Source organism: Sphaeramia orbicularis, unplaced genomic scaffold (genome assembly GCF_902148855.1).
Source record: "Sphaeramia orbicularis unplaced genomic scaffold, fSphaOr1.1, whole genome shotgun sequence".
Classification (NCBI taxonomy): Eukaryota; Metazoa; Chordata; class Actinopteri; order Kurtiformes; family Apogonidae; genus Sphaeramia; species Sphaeramia orbicularis.
Genome location: NW_021941450.1, coordinates 240765 through 259824, shown reverse-complemented (window position 1 = coordinate 259824; position 19060 = coordinate 240765). Strand labels below are relative to the sequence as shown.

The following is a 19060-nucleotide window of genomic DNA, read 5'->3' as shown; positions in this document are numbered from 1 at the left end:
ATGTCTGAGACTGAGACCCAGACCCCCCTGACCACTGAGCGATGAGTGAGTGAATAGAACATAAGGCTCCAAACAGTGCTCCACCTACCAGTCTAATGGAACATTTGGGCTTCATCACACACCATTTCTGTGTTTAACTCATTATGTTTCATTGTGTTTTATCTGTTTTTGTATAAAAAAAAAAAAAAAAAAGATAACATTGCATATGCACAGAAGCATATTGCATTCACACACAAAAATAAAATTCAGCTCTGTTTTTTCAAATTAACCTGATACTGCTTTCTGAAAAAATAAAAATTCAGCTCTGTTTTTACAAGGTAATTATGTCATTAATTCAGAAATACAGAGCCAAATTTAAATTTTGTCAGAAAACAGTATCTCGTTAATTTGGAAAAACAGAGCTGATTTTTTTAAAATTATTTTTTCTCATAAAAATACATGTTACCACATAACGGGGACACCAAAATGTAATGCAGATGGCACAGACACCCAATTACAAGATACTGTTTTCTGAAAAAATAAAAATTGGGCTCTGTTTTTATGAGATAATTATGTCATTAGTTCAGAAAAACAGAGCTGATGTTTTTTAACTTATTTTTTCTCATAATTACGAGATTATTATCTTGTTAATTGGGAAAAACAGAGCTGAATTTTATTTTGTGTGTGAATGCAATACACTCCCGTACATAAGAGTGTTTCATAAACAAGACAAAATACAGTACTTACATAATACGACATAATATTGAAAACAGAATTAAATCAATGTTTTAAAAACCTCTTTGTCATCAATGGAAGTGTTTAAATGGTGCGTTCAGGTCAGGTCAAAGAGTCAGGGATATTTACAGACGCAGTAGAGTGGATCTGTTGACCTGTTTACTTACCTTTACAAATGATGCCTTCAGGGTCTGACTATGGGACACTCACAAAGGAGGTGAAGTGGACAAGACATGAGAGACAAGATGGACACATTCTGTCACCGGTTTTTGTCACTATAGGGAAACTTTCATCTGTTTTTGTCATTAAAGAGAAACTTTCATCGGTTATTTGTCATTAAAGGGAAACTTTCATCAGTTATTTGTCATTAAAGGGAAACTTTCATCTGTTTTTGTCATTAAAAGGAAACTTTCAACGGTTATTTGTCATTAAAGGGAAACTTTCATCTGTTTTTGTCATTAAAGGGAAACTTTCAACGGTTATTTGTCATTAAAGAGAAACTTTCATCGGTTATTTGTCATTAAAGGGAAACTTTCATCAGTTATTTGTCATTAAAGGAAACTTTCAACGGTTATGTCTCATTAAAGGGAAACTTTCATCTATTTTTGTCATTAAAGGAAACTTTCAACGGTTATTTGTCATTAAAGGGAAACTTTCATCTTTTTTTTTGTCATTAAAGGGAAACTTTCATCTATTATTTGTCATTAAAGGGAAACTTTCATCTGTTTTTGTCATTAAAGGGAAACTTTCATCTGTTATTTGTCATTAAAGGGAAACTTTAATCTGTTATTTGTCATTAAAGGGAAACTTTCATCTGTTTTTGTCATTAAAGGAAACTTTCAACGGTTATTTGTCATTAAAGGGAAACTTTCATCTGTTTTTCTCATTAAAGGGAAACTTTCATCTGTTTTTGTCATTAAAGAGAAACTTTCATCGGTTATTTGTCATTAAAGGGAAACTTTCATCAGTTATTTGTCATTAAAGGGAAACTTTCATCTGTTTTTGTCATTAAAGAGAAACTTTCATCGGTTATTTGTCATTAAAGGGAAACTTTCATCAGTTATTTGTCATTAAAGGGAAACTTTGAACGGTTATGTCTCATTAAAGGGAAACTTTCATCTATTTTTGTCATTAAAGGAAACTTTCAACGGTTATTTGTCATTAAAGGGAAACTTTCATCTTTTTTGTCATTAAAGGGAAACTTTCATCTGTTATTTGTCATTAAAGGGAAACTTTCATCTGTTTTTGTCATTAAAGTAAACTTTCAACGGTTATTTGTCATTAAAGGGAAACTTTCATCTGTTTTTGTCATTAAAGGGAAACTTTCATCTATTTTTGTCATTAAAGGAAACTTTCAACGGTTATTTGTCATTAAAGGGAAACTTTCATCTTTTTTTTGTCATTAAAGGGAAACTTTCATCTATTATTTGTCATTAAAGGGAAACTTTCATCTGTTTTTGTCATTAAAGGAAACTTTCAACGGTTATTTGTCATTAAAGGGAAACTTTCATCTGTTATTTGTCATTAAAGGGAAACTTTCATCTGTTTTTGTCATTAAAGAGAAACTTTCACCGGTTATTTGTCATTAAAGGGAAACTTTCATCAGTTATTTGTCATTAAAGGGAAACTTTCATCTGTTTTTGTCATTAAAAGGAAACTTTCAACGGTTATTTGTCATTAAAGGGAAACTTTCATCTGTTTTTGTCATTAAAGGGAAACTTTCAACGGTTATTTGTCATTAAAGAGAAACTTTCATCGGTTATTTGTCATTAAAGGGAAACTTTCATCGGTTATTTGTCATTAAAGGAAACTTTGAATGGTTATGTCTCATTAAAGGGAAACTTTCATCTATTTTTGTCATTAAAGGAAACTTTCAACGGTTATTTGTCATTAAAGGGAAACTTTCATCTTTTTTGTCATTAAAGGGAAACTTTCATCTGTTTTTGTCATTAAAGGGAAACTTTCATCTGTTATTTGTCATTAAAGGGAAACTTTCATCTGTTTTTGTCATTAAAGGAAACTTTCAACGGTTATTTGTCATTAAAGGGAAACTTTCATCTGTTTTTGTCATTAAAGGGAAACTTTCATCTGGTTTTGTCATTAAAGAGAAACTTTCATCTGTTTTTGTCATTAAAGGGAAACTTTCATCGGTTATTTGTCATTAAAGGGAAACTTTCATCTGTTTTTGTCATTAAAGGGAAACTTTCATCGGTTATTTTTCATTAAAGGGAAACTATCTTCGGTTATTTGTCATTAAAGGGAAACTTTCATCTGTTTTTGTCATTAAAGGAAACTTTCAACGGTTATTTGTCATTAAAGGGAAACTTTCATCTGTTTTTGTCATTAAAGGGAAACTTTCATCTGGTTTTGTCATTAAAGAGAAACTTTCATCGGTTATTTGTCATTAAAGGGAAACTTTCATCAGTTATTTGTCATTAAAGGGAAACTATCTTCGGTTATTTGTCATTAAAGGGAAACTTTCATCTGTTTTTGTCATTAATTCAATTCAATTCAATTCAACTTTATTTGTATAGCCCAATATCACAACAAGGTTATCTCAAAGGGCTTTACAGAGTCAGTTAGAGTAAACAACAGTCAAATGAACAGCAAGAAAATGAGTAGTGTCCAGGGCATCCCCCGTCCTTAGACCCTCCTTCTCGGCAAGGAAAAACTCAAAACCCAGTGGGAAAAGGGAGAAACCTCGGGGAGAACCACAGTGAAGGAGAGATCCACTCCCATGGACGGACAGGCTATAGATGCACCAGGACTGATGGACGTCCATTTGCAGATGTAGTTCTAGTCTACAAGGATGCAGTAGGGTGGACACATGGGGGGTCCATCCCGCTGGATGAGACAGGCAGGGGCGAGGAGGCCCATCCACAGTGGTGAGGCCGAGGACGTCCATCCAGACAGGTGGGGGAGGGGGTCAGGACACAGGACAGGGCAGGACACAGATGGGTCAGCGCAGATCCTGCCATCATTGGCTCCCAAGTGGTTATAACTGAAAAAGTAGCCACTCCCCCGGAGGGGAGTGGGGAAAGGGGACATCGGGTGAATAGCACTGCACAAACTAAGTTGGCTAAATATTAAAAATATAAGTGCAGACCAGAATGGTACGTAGAACCAGAAACAGGAGATAGGACTCAGTGCCTGTACTTCCCCCAGCATTCTTGCTCCTAGGGCAGCTTAGACTGAACTGTGGGTTTAGTCTGGTTTGAACTAGCCTGACCATAAGCTTTTTCAAATAGGAATGTTTTTAGCCTGACCTTAAATGTAGAGACTGTGTCGGCCTCTTTAATGTTAACTGGAAGCTGATTCCATAAAACAGGAGCTTGGTAACTAAAGGCTCTAGCTCCTACTGTACTTTTACAGACCCTGGGAACTACCAGTAGACCTGCATTCTGAGAACCAAGGGTTCTGTTGGGATGGTACGGCACCAGAGCATCTCTGAGATAAGAGGGGCCCATACCATTAATGGTCTTGTATGTGAGGAGGAGGATTTTGAATCTAATTCTAAACTCAATTGGAAGCCAGTGAAGGGCTTGGAGCACAGGGGTGATGTGTTCTCTTCTATTTGTTCCTGTTAGTAGTCTCGCTGCCGCGTTCTGAACCAGTTGATAACTTTTTAGAGAGCTTTTAGGACATGCTACGAGAAGGGAGTTGCAGTGATCTAATCTAGATGTAACAAACGCATGAACTAATTTTTCTGCATCATTTTTAGAAAGAATATTTCTAATTTTGGCTATGTTGCGCAGGTGGAAGAAGGCGGTTCTGCAGGCTTGGTTAATATGTGGTTTAAATGATAGATCTGGGTCAAATAGAACTCCTAGGTTTCTAACTGTGGTGCTAGAGGCTACACTCACATTGTCCAGAGTGACTATCTGGTCAGATAGGGAGTCTCTCACATTTTTAGGGCCTATTATAATGACCTCTGTTTTTTCAGGGTTAAGTAAAAGATAATTAGCGCTCATCCAGGTTTTAATGTCACGGACACAGGAACTTAGTTTATCTACTTGTCTGGTCTGATCAGGTTTAATCGATAAATACAGTTGTGTATCATCTGCGTAACAGTGAAACTTAATGCCATGTTTTCTAATAATGTTACCTAAAGGCAGCATGTATAGTGTAAACAAAATGGGCCCGAGGACCGACCCTTGTGGCACGCCGCAACTAACTCTGGAATATGTTGATGATTGTTGGTTTACATGAACAAACTGGTACCTATTAGATAAATAGGATTTAAACCAGCAGAGGGCTGCTCCTCTAATGCCTATGTCCCATTCTAATCTCTGCAGTAGGATACTGTGGTCGATAGTGTCAAAAGCTGCACTCAGGTCCAATAAGACCAGGATCGAGACCAAACCATCGTCAGCAGCTAATAACAAGTCATTGGTTACTTTGACTAATGCGGTTTCAGTGCTATGATGAGCACGAAAGCCAGACTGGAAGTGTTCAAATAAACTATTGTCCTGTAAATGCTGACACAGCTGTTTAACTACCACTCTTTCAAGAACTTTGGAGAGGAAGGGTAAATTAGATATAGGTCTGTAACTGACCAGGAGGTCAGGATCTAGAGTAGGTTTTTCAGAAGTGGTTTAATAACTGCAAATTTAAAAGATTGTGGCACGTAGCCAGTAACTAGTGAGGTATTAATTATAGTTAGAATTGTGTCAATAGTTAGGGGCAGAGTCTGTTTAAAAAGTTTGGTTGGGATTGGGTCTAAGAGGCAGGTCGATGGTTTGGAGGACATAATGATAGATGCTACATCAGCTCCATCTACAGTAGTGAAATTATCTAACATTGTAGGGGGGTTTAGAAGAGATTCTTGGTTAGTAGCCTGTGCTTTGTCAGACCTAATATTTGGAAGTAGTTCATCTATTTTGTTCCTAATAGTTGAGATTTTATCGTTAAAGAATTGTAGGAAGTCATCACAGCTGAGAGTAAGTGGGATAGAGGGTTCTACTGAACTGTGACTGTTTGTCAGCCTGGCAACAGTGCTGAACAGGAATCTAGGGTTATTCTTGTTTTTCTCGATTAAGGATGAGTAGTATCTAGTTTTAGCCGTACGCAGGGCCTGCTTATAGGCCAATAAGCTGTTTTTCCAGGCACTAAAAGAATGCTCTGAGCTGGAACGGCGCCATAGCCTCTCTAATTTACGTGCTGCTTGTTTAAAGGAACGTGTTTCGGCATTATACCAAGGAGAAGCTGGCCTTGGCTTAACAATCCTCGGCTTGAGGGGGGCAACTACATCCAGAGCAGTCTGTAGTGTGAGCATGGCACTATCCACAAACTCATCACATGCAGCAGGACTAGACATGTTCTCTACATAATCAGACAACAGGGAAGGAAATATTGGCTGAATTATCTCTCTATACCTTGAGACAGAATGATCACATAACGTCCTTTTCATCTGAGCTTTAATCACAGGTGTAGACTTATCCTCAAGCACAAACTGAAAGGTAATTAAAAAGTGGTCTGAGAGTAAGGGGTTATGGGGGAGGACAACAAGGTCACTAATCTCAATACCATGTGTTAAGATCAGATCCAGGGTGTGCTTGTGACGGTGAGTTGGTTTATTTACATTTTGAACAAAGCCAATCCCATCTAATAGGCCACTAAAAGCTCCACTAAAAGAGTCATTGTCATTATCAACATGAATGTTAAAGTCCCCAACTATTAAAATCCTATCCCAGTTTAACACTACAGTGGATAAAAAGTCAGAGAATTCTGATAAAAACTGTGAGTAAGGACCAGGAGGGCGATAGACCACTACAAATAGAACTGTTTTTTTGTTTTTCCAATTGGGATCAGTAATTGACAGAAATAAACTTTCAAAGGATTGATAAGTGTGATTAGTTTTAGGGTTCAGACCTAAACTAGAGTGTGAAATTACTGCCACTCCTCCACCTCGACCAGTGCTTCTAGCTGTGTGAAAGTTCACATGACTTGGTGGCGTGGATTCATTTAGTCTCACATATTCGTTTTGCTGAAGCCAGGTTTCTGTCAGAGCCAAAATATCAATTTTATGGTCACCAATTAAGTCATTTAATAACAGAGATTTGGATGAAATAGACCTAATGTTTAGTAATCCACATTTAATATGTTTATTAGATGTCCTTTTAATTTGACTTTTAATTTGACTGCAATCCGGAACTATTTGTATTAAATTATTTGGTCTCACTCCTAAAGTCTCTATAGGGTTAGGTTTTTGAGTCTCTACTGCACGAGGAACAGACACAGTCTCTATCTTCTTTCCTAAACACTGGATGTGTGACAGCTCGGGAGGAAGTGAGTGATTAACAGAGAAGTGTTTTACACTACAACTCTGCTCCCGGGCCCCCACTCTGAAGGGTCACTTTGGAAGACAAAGGCTAGCGGCCAGATTGTGAGCTAAAAGACAGGCACCCTCCCAAGTGGGATGTACGCCGTCTCTGCGAATGAGCCCGGGCTTTCCCCAGAACGCACGCCAATTGTCAATAAAAACAATGTCGTTTTCTGGGCACCATCTAGACAACCAGCGGTTAAATGATGAGAACCTAGAGTACATCTCATCATTGACCAAATTGGGCAGGGGTCCAGAGAATACTACGGTGTCAGCCATCGACCTAGCAAGTTTACACACCGAGGCTACATTCAATTTAAGAACCTCAGATTGTCTCCGCCGGGCGTCGTTACCACCTGCGTGAATAACGATCCGGCGAAACCTAGTCCTACTCTGCTGTAAAAGCCTAAGGTTTCCTTCGATGTCACCGACTCTGGCCCCTGGGTAACACCTGACAGACACCACTGGGAGCTTCACGTCTCTGACTATGGAGCTGCCAATTACGAGTGTATCCGGTTCAGCCGGTGTGTCGCTGAGGGGATCAAACCTATTACAGACGGGAAGCTGTTGGTGCACTAAGTTTTTGCGTTTAGCACTGCGCTTCCCCCGTACTGTCACAAATCCGTCCCTGGTCTCTCCCGGCTGCACGGGACTCGCTGGGGGGCTAACCACGCTAACATTCCTGCTACTACAAGCACGACCTGCGGTCCCTGCTGCTACCTGGGTATAGCTAGGTTTAGCCTTAGCCTCCAAAGTGCAGAGCCGTGCTTCTAACTCAGAAACCCTGGCCTCCAACCCTGACACTAAACTACACTTCCTACAGCTGCTTCTATCCTCAGTAAAGGAGGCAGGGAGCTCACTATACATACAGCACACTGAGCAGAACAGACGGGAAGAAGGTGAAGGCAGAGGGCTAGCCATAGCTCGGTTAAGCAAGGCTAGCGGAGCTAAAAGGAAAAGTTGTTTTTAATCTATGAACAAACTTTGAACAAACTTTTTAGCTAGGATCAGATGTTATTGTTGGCTCCGGGTGTGTACTGAGCCAACCAGAGACTAAATTTAACCAAGTATTAAGTTAAATCGTGGAATAAAAACGACTGAAGAGCACTAGGAAAAGAGCGACTGGCGGCAACGCAACAAGCAAACAATACACTCACCGGACGTGACGTCACATTTACCTTACCATTTGAACACCAGGGGGCTCCGAAGAATGTGGACCCTAAAGGAAACTTTCAACGGTTATTTGTCATTGAAGGGAAACTTTCATCTGTTTTTGTCATTAAAGAGAAACTTTCATTGGTTATTTGTCATTAAAGGGAAACTTTCATCTGTTATTTGTCATTAAAGGGAAACTTTCATCTGTTTTTGTCATTAAAGGGAAACTTTCATCTGTTTTTGTCATTAAAGGGAAACTTTCATCGGTTGTTTGTCATTAAAGGAAACTTTCAACGGTTATGTCTCATTAAAGGGAAACTTTCATCTATTTTTGTCATTAAAGGAAACTTTCAACGGTTATTTGTCATTAAAGGGAAACTTTCATCTTTTTTTTGTCATTAAAGGGAAACTTTCATCTATTATTTGTCATTAAAGGGAAACTTTCATCTGTTTTGTCATTAAAGGGAAACTTTCATCTGTTATTTGTCATTAAAGGGAAACTTTAATCTGTTATTTGTCATTAAAGGGAAACTTTCATCTGTTTTTGTCATTAAAGGAAACTTTCAATGGTTATTTGTCATTAAAGGGAAACTTTCATCTGTTTTTCTCATTAAAGGGAAACTTTCATCTGTTTTTGTCATTAAAGAGAAACTTTCATCGGTTATTTGTCATTAAAGGGAAACTTTCATCAGTTATTTGTCATTAAAGGGAAACTTTCATCTGTTTTTGTCATTAAAGAGAAACTTTCATCGGTTATTTGTCATTAAAGGGAAACTTTCATCAGTTATTTGTCATTAAAGGGAAACTTTCATCTGTTTTTGTCATTAAAGGGAAACTTTCAATGGTTATTTGTCATTAAAGGGAAACTTTCATCGTTTATTTGTCATTAAAGGGAAACTTTCATCTGTTTTTGTCATTAAAGGGAAACTTTCATCGGTTATTTGTCATTAAAGGGAAACTTTCATCGGTTATTTGTCATTAAAGGGAAACTTTCATCTGTTTTTGTCATTAAAGGGAAACTTTCATCGGTTATTTGTCATTAAAGGGAAACTTTTATCTGTTATTTATCATTAAAGGGAAACTTTCATCTGTTATTTGTCATTAAAGGGAAACTTTCATCTGTTTTTGTCATTAAAGGAAACTTTCAACGGTTATTTGTCATTAAAGGGAAACTTTCATCTGTTATTTGTCATTAAAGGGAAACTTTCATCTGTTTTTGTCATTAAAGAGAAACTTTCATCGGTTATTTGTCATGAAAGGGAAACTTTCATCAGTTATTTGTCATTAAAGGGAAACTTTCATCTGTTTTTGTCATTAAAAGGAAACTTTCAACGGTTATTTGTCATTAAAGGGAAACTTTCATCTGTTTTTGTCATTAAAGGGAAACTTTCAACGGTTATTTGTCATTAAAGAGAAACTTTCATCGGTTATTTGTCATTAAAGGGAAACTTTCATCGGTTATTTGTCATTAAAGGAAACTTTGAACGGTTATGTCTCATTAAAGGGAAACTTTCATCTATTTTTGTCATTAAAGGAAACTTTCAACGGTTATTTGTCATTAAAGGGAAACTTTCATCTTTTTTGTCATTAAAGGGAAACTTTCATCTGTTATTTGTCATTAAAGGGAAACTTTCATCTGTTTTTGTCATTAAAGGAAACTTTCAACGGTTATTTGTCATTAAAGGGAAACTTTCATCTGTTTTTGTCATTAAAGGGAAACTTTCATCTATTTTTGTCATTAAAGGAAACTTTCAACGGTTATTTGTCATTAAAGGGAAACTTTCATCTTTTTTTTGTCATTAAAGGGAAACTTTCATCTATTATTTGTCATTAAAGGGAAACTTTCATCTGTTTTTGTCATTAAAGGAAACTTTCAACGGTTATTTGTCATTAAAGGGAAACTTTCATCTGTTATTTGTCATTAAAGGGAAACTTTCATCTGTTTTTGTCATTAAAGAGAAACTTTCATCGGTTATTTGTCATTAAAGAGAAACTTTCATCTGTTTTTGTCATTAAAAGGAAACTTTCAACGGTTATTTGTCATTAAAGAGAAACTTTCATCGGTTATTTGTCATTAAAGGGAAACTTTCATCTATTATTTGTCATTAAAGGGAAACTTTCATCTGTTTTTGTCATTAAAGGAAACTTTCAACGGTTATTTGTCATTAAAGGGAAACTTTCATCTGTTATTTGTCATTAAAGGGAAACTTTCATCTGTTTTTGTCATTAAAGAGAAACTTTCATCGGTTATTTGTCATTAAAGGGAAACTTTCATCAGTTATTTGTCATTAAAGGGAAACTTTCATCTGTTTTTGTCATTAAAAGGAAACTTTCAACGGTTATTTGTCATTAAAGAGAAACTTTCATCGGTTATTTGTCATTAAAGGGAAACTTTCATCAGTTATTTGTCATTAAAGGGAAACTTTCATCGGTTATTTGTCATTAAAGGGAAACTTTCATCTGTTTTTGTCATTAAAGGGAAACTTTCATCGGTTATTTGTCATTAAAGGGAAACTTTCATCTGTTATTTGTCATTAAAGGGAAACTTTCATCTGTTTTTGTCATTAAAGGGAAACTTTCATCGGTTATTTGTCATTAAAGGGAAACTTTCATCTGTTTTTGTCATTAAAGGGAAACTTTCATCGGTTATTTTTCATTAAAGGGAAACTATCTTCGGTTATTTGTCATTAAAGGGAAACTTTCATCTGTTTTTGTCATTAAAGGAAACTTTCATCGGTTATTTGTCATTAAAGGGAAACTTTCATCTGTTTTTGTCATTAAAGGGAAACTTTCATCGATTATTTGTCATTAAAGGGAAACTTTCATCTGTTATTTGTCATTAAAGGGAAACTATCTTCGGTTATTTATCATTAAAGGGAAACTTTCATCTGTTTTTGTCATTAAAGGGAAACTTTCATCTGGTTTTGTCATTAAAGGGAAACTTTCATCGGTTATTTGTCATTAAAGGGAAACTTTCATCTGTTTTTGTCATTAAAGGGAAACTTTCATCGGTTATTTGTCATTAAAGGGAAACTTTCATCTGTTTTTGTCATTAAAGGGAAACTTTCATCGGTTATTTGTCATTAAAGGGAAACTTGCATCAGTTATTTGTTATTAAAGGGAAACTTTCATTGGTTTTTTATCACTAAAGGGAAACTTTCCTCAGTTAATGACAGACAACACTGGTTCTATCTTATTTATAAAACAGTGTTCTGATAAATGTTTGAACTTAAGTGAGTTGAATCCAACTTAAATTCCATCCATTCTAAACCAACACAAAAGGAAAAATGTGGATTCTTTGTTTTCGGTCCCAGGTTCAGCTGAACTCTACAGGTTTGGTGGTAAATGTGTGGACACTGGAGGTCCTTGAATGCAGCAGATGAGCGGTGCAGGCTCCAGTGGCAGTGAGTGCCCCCCCCCGTGGCCAGTTTAGGTACTGTTTAGAACACAGTGGACTAGACCAGGGGTCAGCAGCCCTGGTCCTCCACAGACACTATCCTGCACGTTTTAGTCGTATCCCTCTTCCACACACACCTGATTCAGATGATCAGTTGATCATCCAGCTCTGCAGAAGACTGAGAACGACCGTCAGGTGGACTGGAAGAGGAAACATCTAAAACATGCAGGATAGTGGCTCTGGAGGACCAGGGCTGCTGCCCCTGGAATAGACTTCATTTGCCATTTGCACAGATCCATAGCAGCAGAGGCACATTGGAATTCTGGTCCCTGAGTCAGAAAAGGAGCTTGAAGAAAAAGTAAAGATATGACAAAAACGGACAGATACAAAACATGAACACAAATAAAGCATACAAAAACCTGCTACAGCTCAGATACACATTTGTAAAGTAGAGTATTATAAAAAAAAAAAGAGTAATAATAATAATAATAATAATAATAATAATAATAATAAGAGTCCTGAGAGGTAACAAACAAGTTATTGCACATTTGAACTGAAAGTACTGGGATGTAGAGTAGGTTACTGCACATTCAGTTCAGAGCATGGTGTTTCTGTTTAGGACGTGGGGAAGCACTGGTGCAGGACATGCAGGGTTTTCAGCCTGTTTCAGCCCGTCAGTGGAAGCACAGGGAAGCCTTCTGGGTACAGTCGCATCAGTCTGAATCCTTCTTTCTTCATCTTTGTCCTCATTCCTTTCACAAACATCAGGATGTGAGTTGTTCTGTCAGTTTATGTGATGAATTATGATTCCGTTTGGAACAGGACTTTCCTTCAGTTCAGTAAAATCTGCTCATGGTTTCTAACCGTATAATACTACACGGTACCGACTGGACTCAACTGGGCCTTTTTATGTTTCCATTACATAAAAGAACCTGGAATCTGGTACCAGGTTCTACTGTTTTTGTACTTGCTTGACTGAGGTTCCAAAACTGGTGAAGAGATACTAATATATGAGGTGTAAACTCTGCAGAACACTGACTGTCTGTGCGTCAGTGTGTTATCAAGGACCTGACATTAAAAAAAAAAAAAAAAAAAAAAACGATGCAGAAGTGTCCAGTAAATATACCAGTAGGTTCATCCATGACAGTCCACAGAACCACACTGTGGTTGGACCAGAACCTTCACACACTTCTGTCCTTGGTGGACCAAATGACTTTAACCCTGGGTGCTCATCATCCTGTGCTCTCAAAGAAAGGTTGGTTATCAATGTACACTGTAAAAAAAAAAATATCTGCAATGTCACAGAATTTTCACGGTTTATTTTACAGATTTTTCCTGTATTTTTCAGATACAGGAAAATATCAATGAAATGACAAAAACAGACTGTGATTTTACATGTCAAATGGAAAATAACATGAAAAAATTGTAACTGTGAATAACCAGAAAATTTCCATTTTTTTAACGAATTTTAAAAAAAATTTTCACAGAAAAATACAGTTAAAATACATTTACAAATGTATCATAATTTCACAAATATTTATTTTCTATTTATGAGCGTAAGCTGTTCATTTTAAGTTTAATACTGTAAAAAATAAATAAATAAATATATATATATATGTATATTAACACCAGATAAAATTACTGACAGTTAACGGTAACAGAAGTATTAGTTCTGTCAGTTGAACCAGACTTTTTTGTTAATTAACAAATATCTTGTGTAATTACAGGAGGTTTCCCAACAACAATGTTGAATAAATGTATTTTTGTGAATGTATAACATGTATAAGCACTGATAAACTGTCCAAATACAGTTTTTATCAGTGGATTGGACAACTGAGTCTCACTGAAAATTATTTATATATATATTTATAGGGAATTGGATTGGTTTAATACATGTAAATATTCTTTATTAAACAATAAAAAGAAAAAAAAAAAGAAGCAAAATCTCATGTAAAGTTAGGGCAAAAAAAATTGTATTTTAATGATGGAAAATTACTGTATTTTTATAAGATGGCTATTTTCCATTATTTAACAGTATTTTTTGGTGCCCCTGCTGCCAGAACAATACTTTTTTTTTTTTACGATTTTTTTTTTTTTTTTTTTTTTTTACAGTGCACAATAACCTGTAAATGGTGGCAACTACAAGTTTACATCTTTGTTTTACTACAATAAAAAACATTACATTATGAAACTATTTATATGTACAACTATTCAAACAAAAAGATGTAAATAACCTGAAAAACTAACATTTCTTAGGAAAACTCAGTGTGACTTTAACCATATTATGGCTCAACTTATCCTTCATACATGTGCACACATTAAAATAACCTTTGGTAAAGGGCTGGAACTAAACTATGAACAATCCACAACATTATGAGTCTGTTTATTATGAACACAACGAACAGATCAGAGTGGGTGTGCAAATGCACTGAACATTTTGGAACAGAAGAACGCTGTTAAATTACACTTCCTGTTCATTTTGTCCACATTTTACTTTAAAGGTTTATTGTGTTCTTCTTGTCTTTTGAATCCTATTGGTCTGAACTCAAACCAGTTCAATATGTGTGACTGTTACTATCAGGGTCATTTTTGGACTTTATAAACTCATCCTGCTGACCAGATCGGACCCTTTGGGCCCGGTTCTGGTCCACAGAGCGCCTGTTTGACACCAAAACAACCACAGTTCAAAGTAGGAGTGAAACTATATCAGCATTATCGGACGTACAAATAAAAACAAGTTTCAAAAACTACTGAAACTAAACACAAATGACACTGAACAATTCAACACAATCAATTAAATGTTACTGATACAGAGCCCCATCATACCAACAGTTCTGTCTGTGTGGGGTTCTTTTGTCATGAACATTTGTTCTTTTGGGTTTGAAATGCCCTTTAAAAACAAGCAAACTAAAAAGAAAAACATCAGGAGTTCATCAACCTCATCTGAAACTGAACACACGGTAGAAATGAAGCAGACATTTAATAAATAATACTGAAAACACAGACACATGTTTTACACAAACACGACATTGTATTTGTATATGTATATATATCTATATCTCTCTCTCTCTCTCTCTCTCTCTCTCTCTCTCTATATATATATATATATATATGTATATATATATATGTATATATATTTGATGGTATATGTGGATGTGTATATGTGTATATGTATGCATGTGTACATGTATGTACAGTATGTATCTGTGTATGTGTGTGTGTGTGTGTACATATATGTATGTATATATGTACATATTGTTGGTTTGGACAAAGGGATCAGAGCTAATATATAAGCTTTATATATATATATATATATATATATATATATATATATATATATATATATATATATATATATATATAAGCTCTGCTTCTACTCACTACTTTTCGAATATGACTTTTTCTTTTTCTGTGTATCAACATTTTATGCTTCCTTGAATTTTAATTTCTGTATTGTGTTGTGCAAAGAAGTCAATTGGTAGCAATCAGGAAGCTTGTATCATTTCCATATTCGAAATAAATCAATAAAAAAACTAAAAAATAAATACAATTAAACTCTATTAGTGTGCATCTGTATATAAACCCATCATCTGCTGTCCACTGTGCATGTGCGCCACCTAAAGGCTGTTTCTGTCTGTGACCAGTAGATGGAGCTGTTACTCTCCCTCTGTAAACGGATGAAAACTAATGGAAAAACTCAGACAGAAAACAGGAACCTGATGGTGTCACATGTGTCTGTTGGTTCTAAGTCAAACTGGTCAAACTGGTCAGTGGGTTGGTTTTTTTAGACACAACAACTAATAATAATAATAATAATAATAATAATAATAATAATAATAATAATAATAATAATAATAATACATCACAACTACGCCATTATTTATTCGATAGAACTCAGCCTTTTTCGAAAACAGACTAAATTCAGAGCTACACACTGAACCAACTCCCCAGATAACGATGTCAGAACACTTCCACACACTGAAATATTTAATAACAATGAAAACTGTCACGTTTCGGCTTTTTAAAGTGGAAAAAAAAGGTTATTTTTCTGCACGCGGCACGCGCCTCGAAGCGAACCCGGAAGTAGTGTGCAGGGATGTCTCCCGCGTGGCCTGTTGACTCTTGGGCTGAAACCCGAGCCGCCCGTGGTCATTTTGGGCACAGCGTCATCTGCGCTGACGTGGACACTGACGTACGTGTCGAGTCAGACTACGTCAACCCGATAAGTGAACGCAAAGCCGTCAGAAGTCCAGCTGACAGCAGCAGGAGGGAATTCAACCCGCAACCACGAGCGGAAGCCGAAGTGTGCGGACTGTGTGGAGTCAACAGGTGGCGGAACACAGGCGGAGGGGCGGGGCTACGGGTACACCCTGCGTCCACACACACACGCGCGCACTGACACAGAGAGCGGAAGTGTACACGGTTTACAAAATAAAACACCACCAAAAAAATAAAATAAAATAAAATAAAATATGAAAGTCAGCCTCAGCCACGTGGTTGTTCGAATTAACTTAGAAACAATCTGTATTCATGTATTAACCCTTTCATGCACAGTGGTCACTCCAGTGGTCACTCCAGTGGTCAGTTCTTCTCCAGCTGTTCTCTTGTATATTCATGGGTTTGGTTGTTTCAGTTCCATATCAGCCAACACAGTGGACACTTATGCACCATCCCATAATAATACACTGGCATTCAGACCATTACTGTAAATTTGCTGTTCTAGATAAACCTGAACAGCGGAAACATGTTTGAGTGTACAAAAAATTGCTAATTGTTATTACACTGTAATAAATTTGTTATTTTAAAACAAAATTATTTTTTTTAGTACTATTTCTATGCAGGTATGTTAAAATGTGAGTAAACGTCAGATTAGCAGCATTAAACATGTTTTTATTTCATCGTTTGCAGGCAGTATTTCAGTAAATACATGTTTCTTTGTTTCTAAAACTAAATGCGCTGTGTCCAACTGAGTGGATATTTTTGTAACTCCATGAAAAATAGGTTCATAAAAATGTTTCATGCTGTTTTTCATGCCTAAAGAGGTATAAAAACACTCAGGTAAAAGACAAACGTTCATTAATGTTCTCAGAATTTATGCATGACAGGGTTAATTCTGTTTGTTACCTCCGCCAAGGAGGTTATGTTTTTGCCAGGGTTTGTTTGTTTGTTTGTTTGTTTGTTTGTCTGTCCGTTAGTGTGCAACATAACTCAAAAAGTTATGGACAGATTTTGATGAAATTTTCAGGGTTTGTTGGAAATGGGATAAGGAAGAAATGATTACATTTTGGTGGTGATCGGGGGTGGGGGGGCCCACGAGGGGGGCCACTGATCAGCCTTGGCGGAGGTCTGCGCTCTCCGAGTGCTTCTAGTTTAGGAAATTATGTTGAGAATAAGTCCAACTGCAAAAGTCACTTTACTTTGTAAAAGCGTTGACAGGAAGTCTGTGGCGTTTATTTAACTTTACAACTGGAAGTGGATTATTAGACTGCTTTAATATTTAAAAAAAGAAAGTGTCTTTGTGTGTAGTTTCATAAGTTATCTGCCTGTGATATGACATGTGTTTAGTCTGAGAAGATGAATGTGAAAATAAATGAGACAAACCACACACACACACACACACACACACACACACACACACACACACACACACACACACACAGAGGTTGGGGTTGGGTCCAGTTCTAACCCGTTCTTCTTCCTGCTGGTTCTGCTTCTTCATATTTATGGGACAGAAGAGTTTGTAAACGTCAACATTTGAGGTGATTTCACTGTTTGAAACACAGACTGTACATGTGAGTTTTTCTGTGTGGACGCTGAACTCAAAGGACTGTTCATGTCTCTGCTTCATTTGGACGTCTCATACATGTGTCCCAGGGGTGGGACTGGACCCTGTGTGTGTGTGTGTGTGTGTGTGTGTGGGGGGGGTTCTGGCCCTTGGACCCCCTGTTTGACCCCTGAGGTCCAGACAGAGACACCTGAGACACCTGAGGTCCAGATAGAGACACCTGAGACACCTGAGGTCCAGACAGAGACACCTGAGGTCCAGACAGAGACACCTGAGACACCTGAGGTCCAGACAGAGACACCTGAGACACCTGAGGTCCAGACAGAGACACCTGAGGTCCAAACAGAGACACCTGAGGTCCAGACAGAGACACCTGAGGTCCATATAGAGACACCTGAGGTCCAGACAGAGACACCTGAGACACCTGAGGTCCAGATAGAGACACCTGAGGTCCAAACAGAGACACCTGAGGTCCAGACAGAGACACCTGAGGTCCATATAGAGACACCTGAGGTCCAGACAGAGACACCTGAGGTCCAGATAGAGAAACCTGAGGTCCAAACAGAGACACCTGAGACACCTGAGGTCCAGACAGAGACACCTGAGGTCCAGATAGAGACACCTCAGGTCCAGACAGAGACACCTGAGACACCTGAGGTCCAGACAAAGACATCTGAGGTCCAGACAAAGACACCTGAGGTTCAGACAGAGACACCTGAGGTCCAAACATAGACACCTGAGGTCCAGACAAAGACACCTGAGGTTCAGACAGAGACACCTGAGGTTCAGACAGAGACACCTGAGGTCCAGACAGAGACACTTGAGGTCCAAACAGAGACACCTGAGGTCCAGACAGAGACACCTGAGGTCCACACAGAGACACCTGAGGTCCAGACAGAGACACCTGAGGTCCAGACAGAGACACCTAAGGACACCTGAGGTCCAAACAGAGACACCTGAGGTCCAGACAGAGACACCTAAGGTCCAGACAGAGATGTCTGAGGTCCAGACAGGTCCAGACAGAGACACCTGAGGTCCAGACAGAGCCACCTGAGGTCCAAACAGAGACACCTGAGGTCCAGATAGAGAAACCTGAGGTCAAGACAGAGACACCTGAGACACCTGAGGTCCAGACAGAGACACCTGAGACACCTGAGGTCCAGACGGAGAAACCTGAGACACCTGAGGTCCAGACAAAGACACCTGAGGTCCAGACAAAGACACCTGAGGTTCAGACAGAGACACCTGAGGTCCAAACATAGACACCTGAGGTCCAGACAAAGACACCTGAGGTTCAGACAGAGACACCTGAGGTCCAGACAGAGACACCTGAGGTCATGACAGAGACACCTGAGGTCCAGACAGAGACACTTGAGGTCCAAACAGAGACACCTGAGGTCCACACAGAGACACCTGAGGTCCAGACAGAGACACCTGAGGTCCAGACAGAGACACCTGAGGTCCAGACAGAGACACCTGAGACATCTGAGGTCCAGACAGAGACACCTAAGGACACCTGAGGTCGAAACAGAGACACCTGAGGTCCAGACAGCGATAGCTGAGGACACCTTAGGTCCAGAGACACCTGAGGTCCAAACAGAGACACCTAAGGTCCAGACAGAGATGTCTGAGGTCCAGACAGGTCCAGACAGAGACACCTGAGGTCCAGACAGAGCCACCTGAGGTC

At 38.0% G+C, this 19060-nt stretch overlaps 1 long non-coding RNA gene across 1 annotated transcript; it reads right to left on the bottom strand.

Moving 5' to 3' along the window:
- Window positions 1–5263: 5263 nt before the first annotated feature.
- Window positions 5264–13390, bottom strand: LOC115415797 (uncharacterized). Its single transcript, XR_003934874.1, has 3 exons — window positions 13379–13390; window positions 12778–12784; window positions 5264–5924 (listed from the first exon to the last, which is right to left on the bottom strand). It is a non-coding gene; the product is annotated as an uncharacterized LOC115415797 (long non-coding RNA).
- Window positions 13391–19060: the final 5670 nt, after the last annotated feature.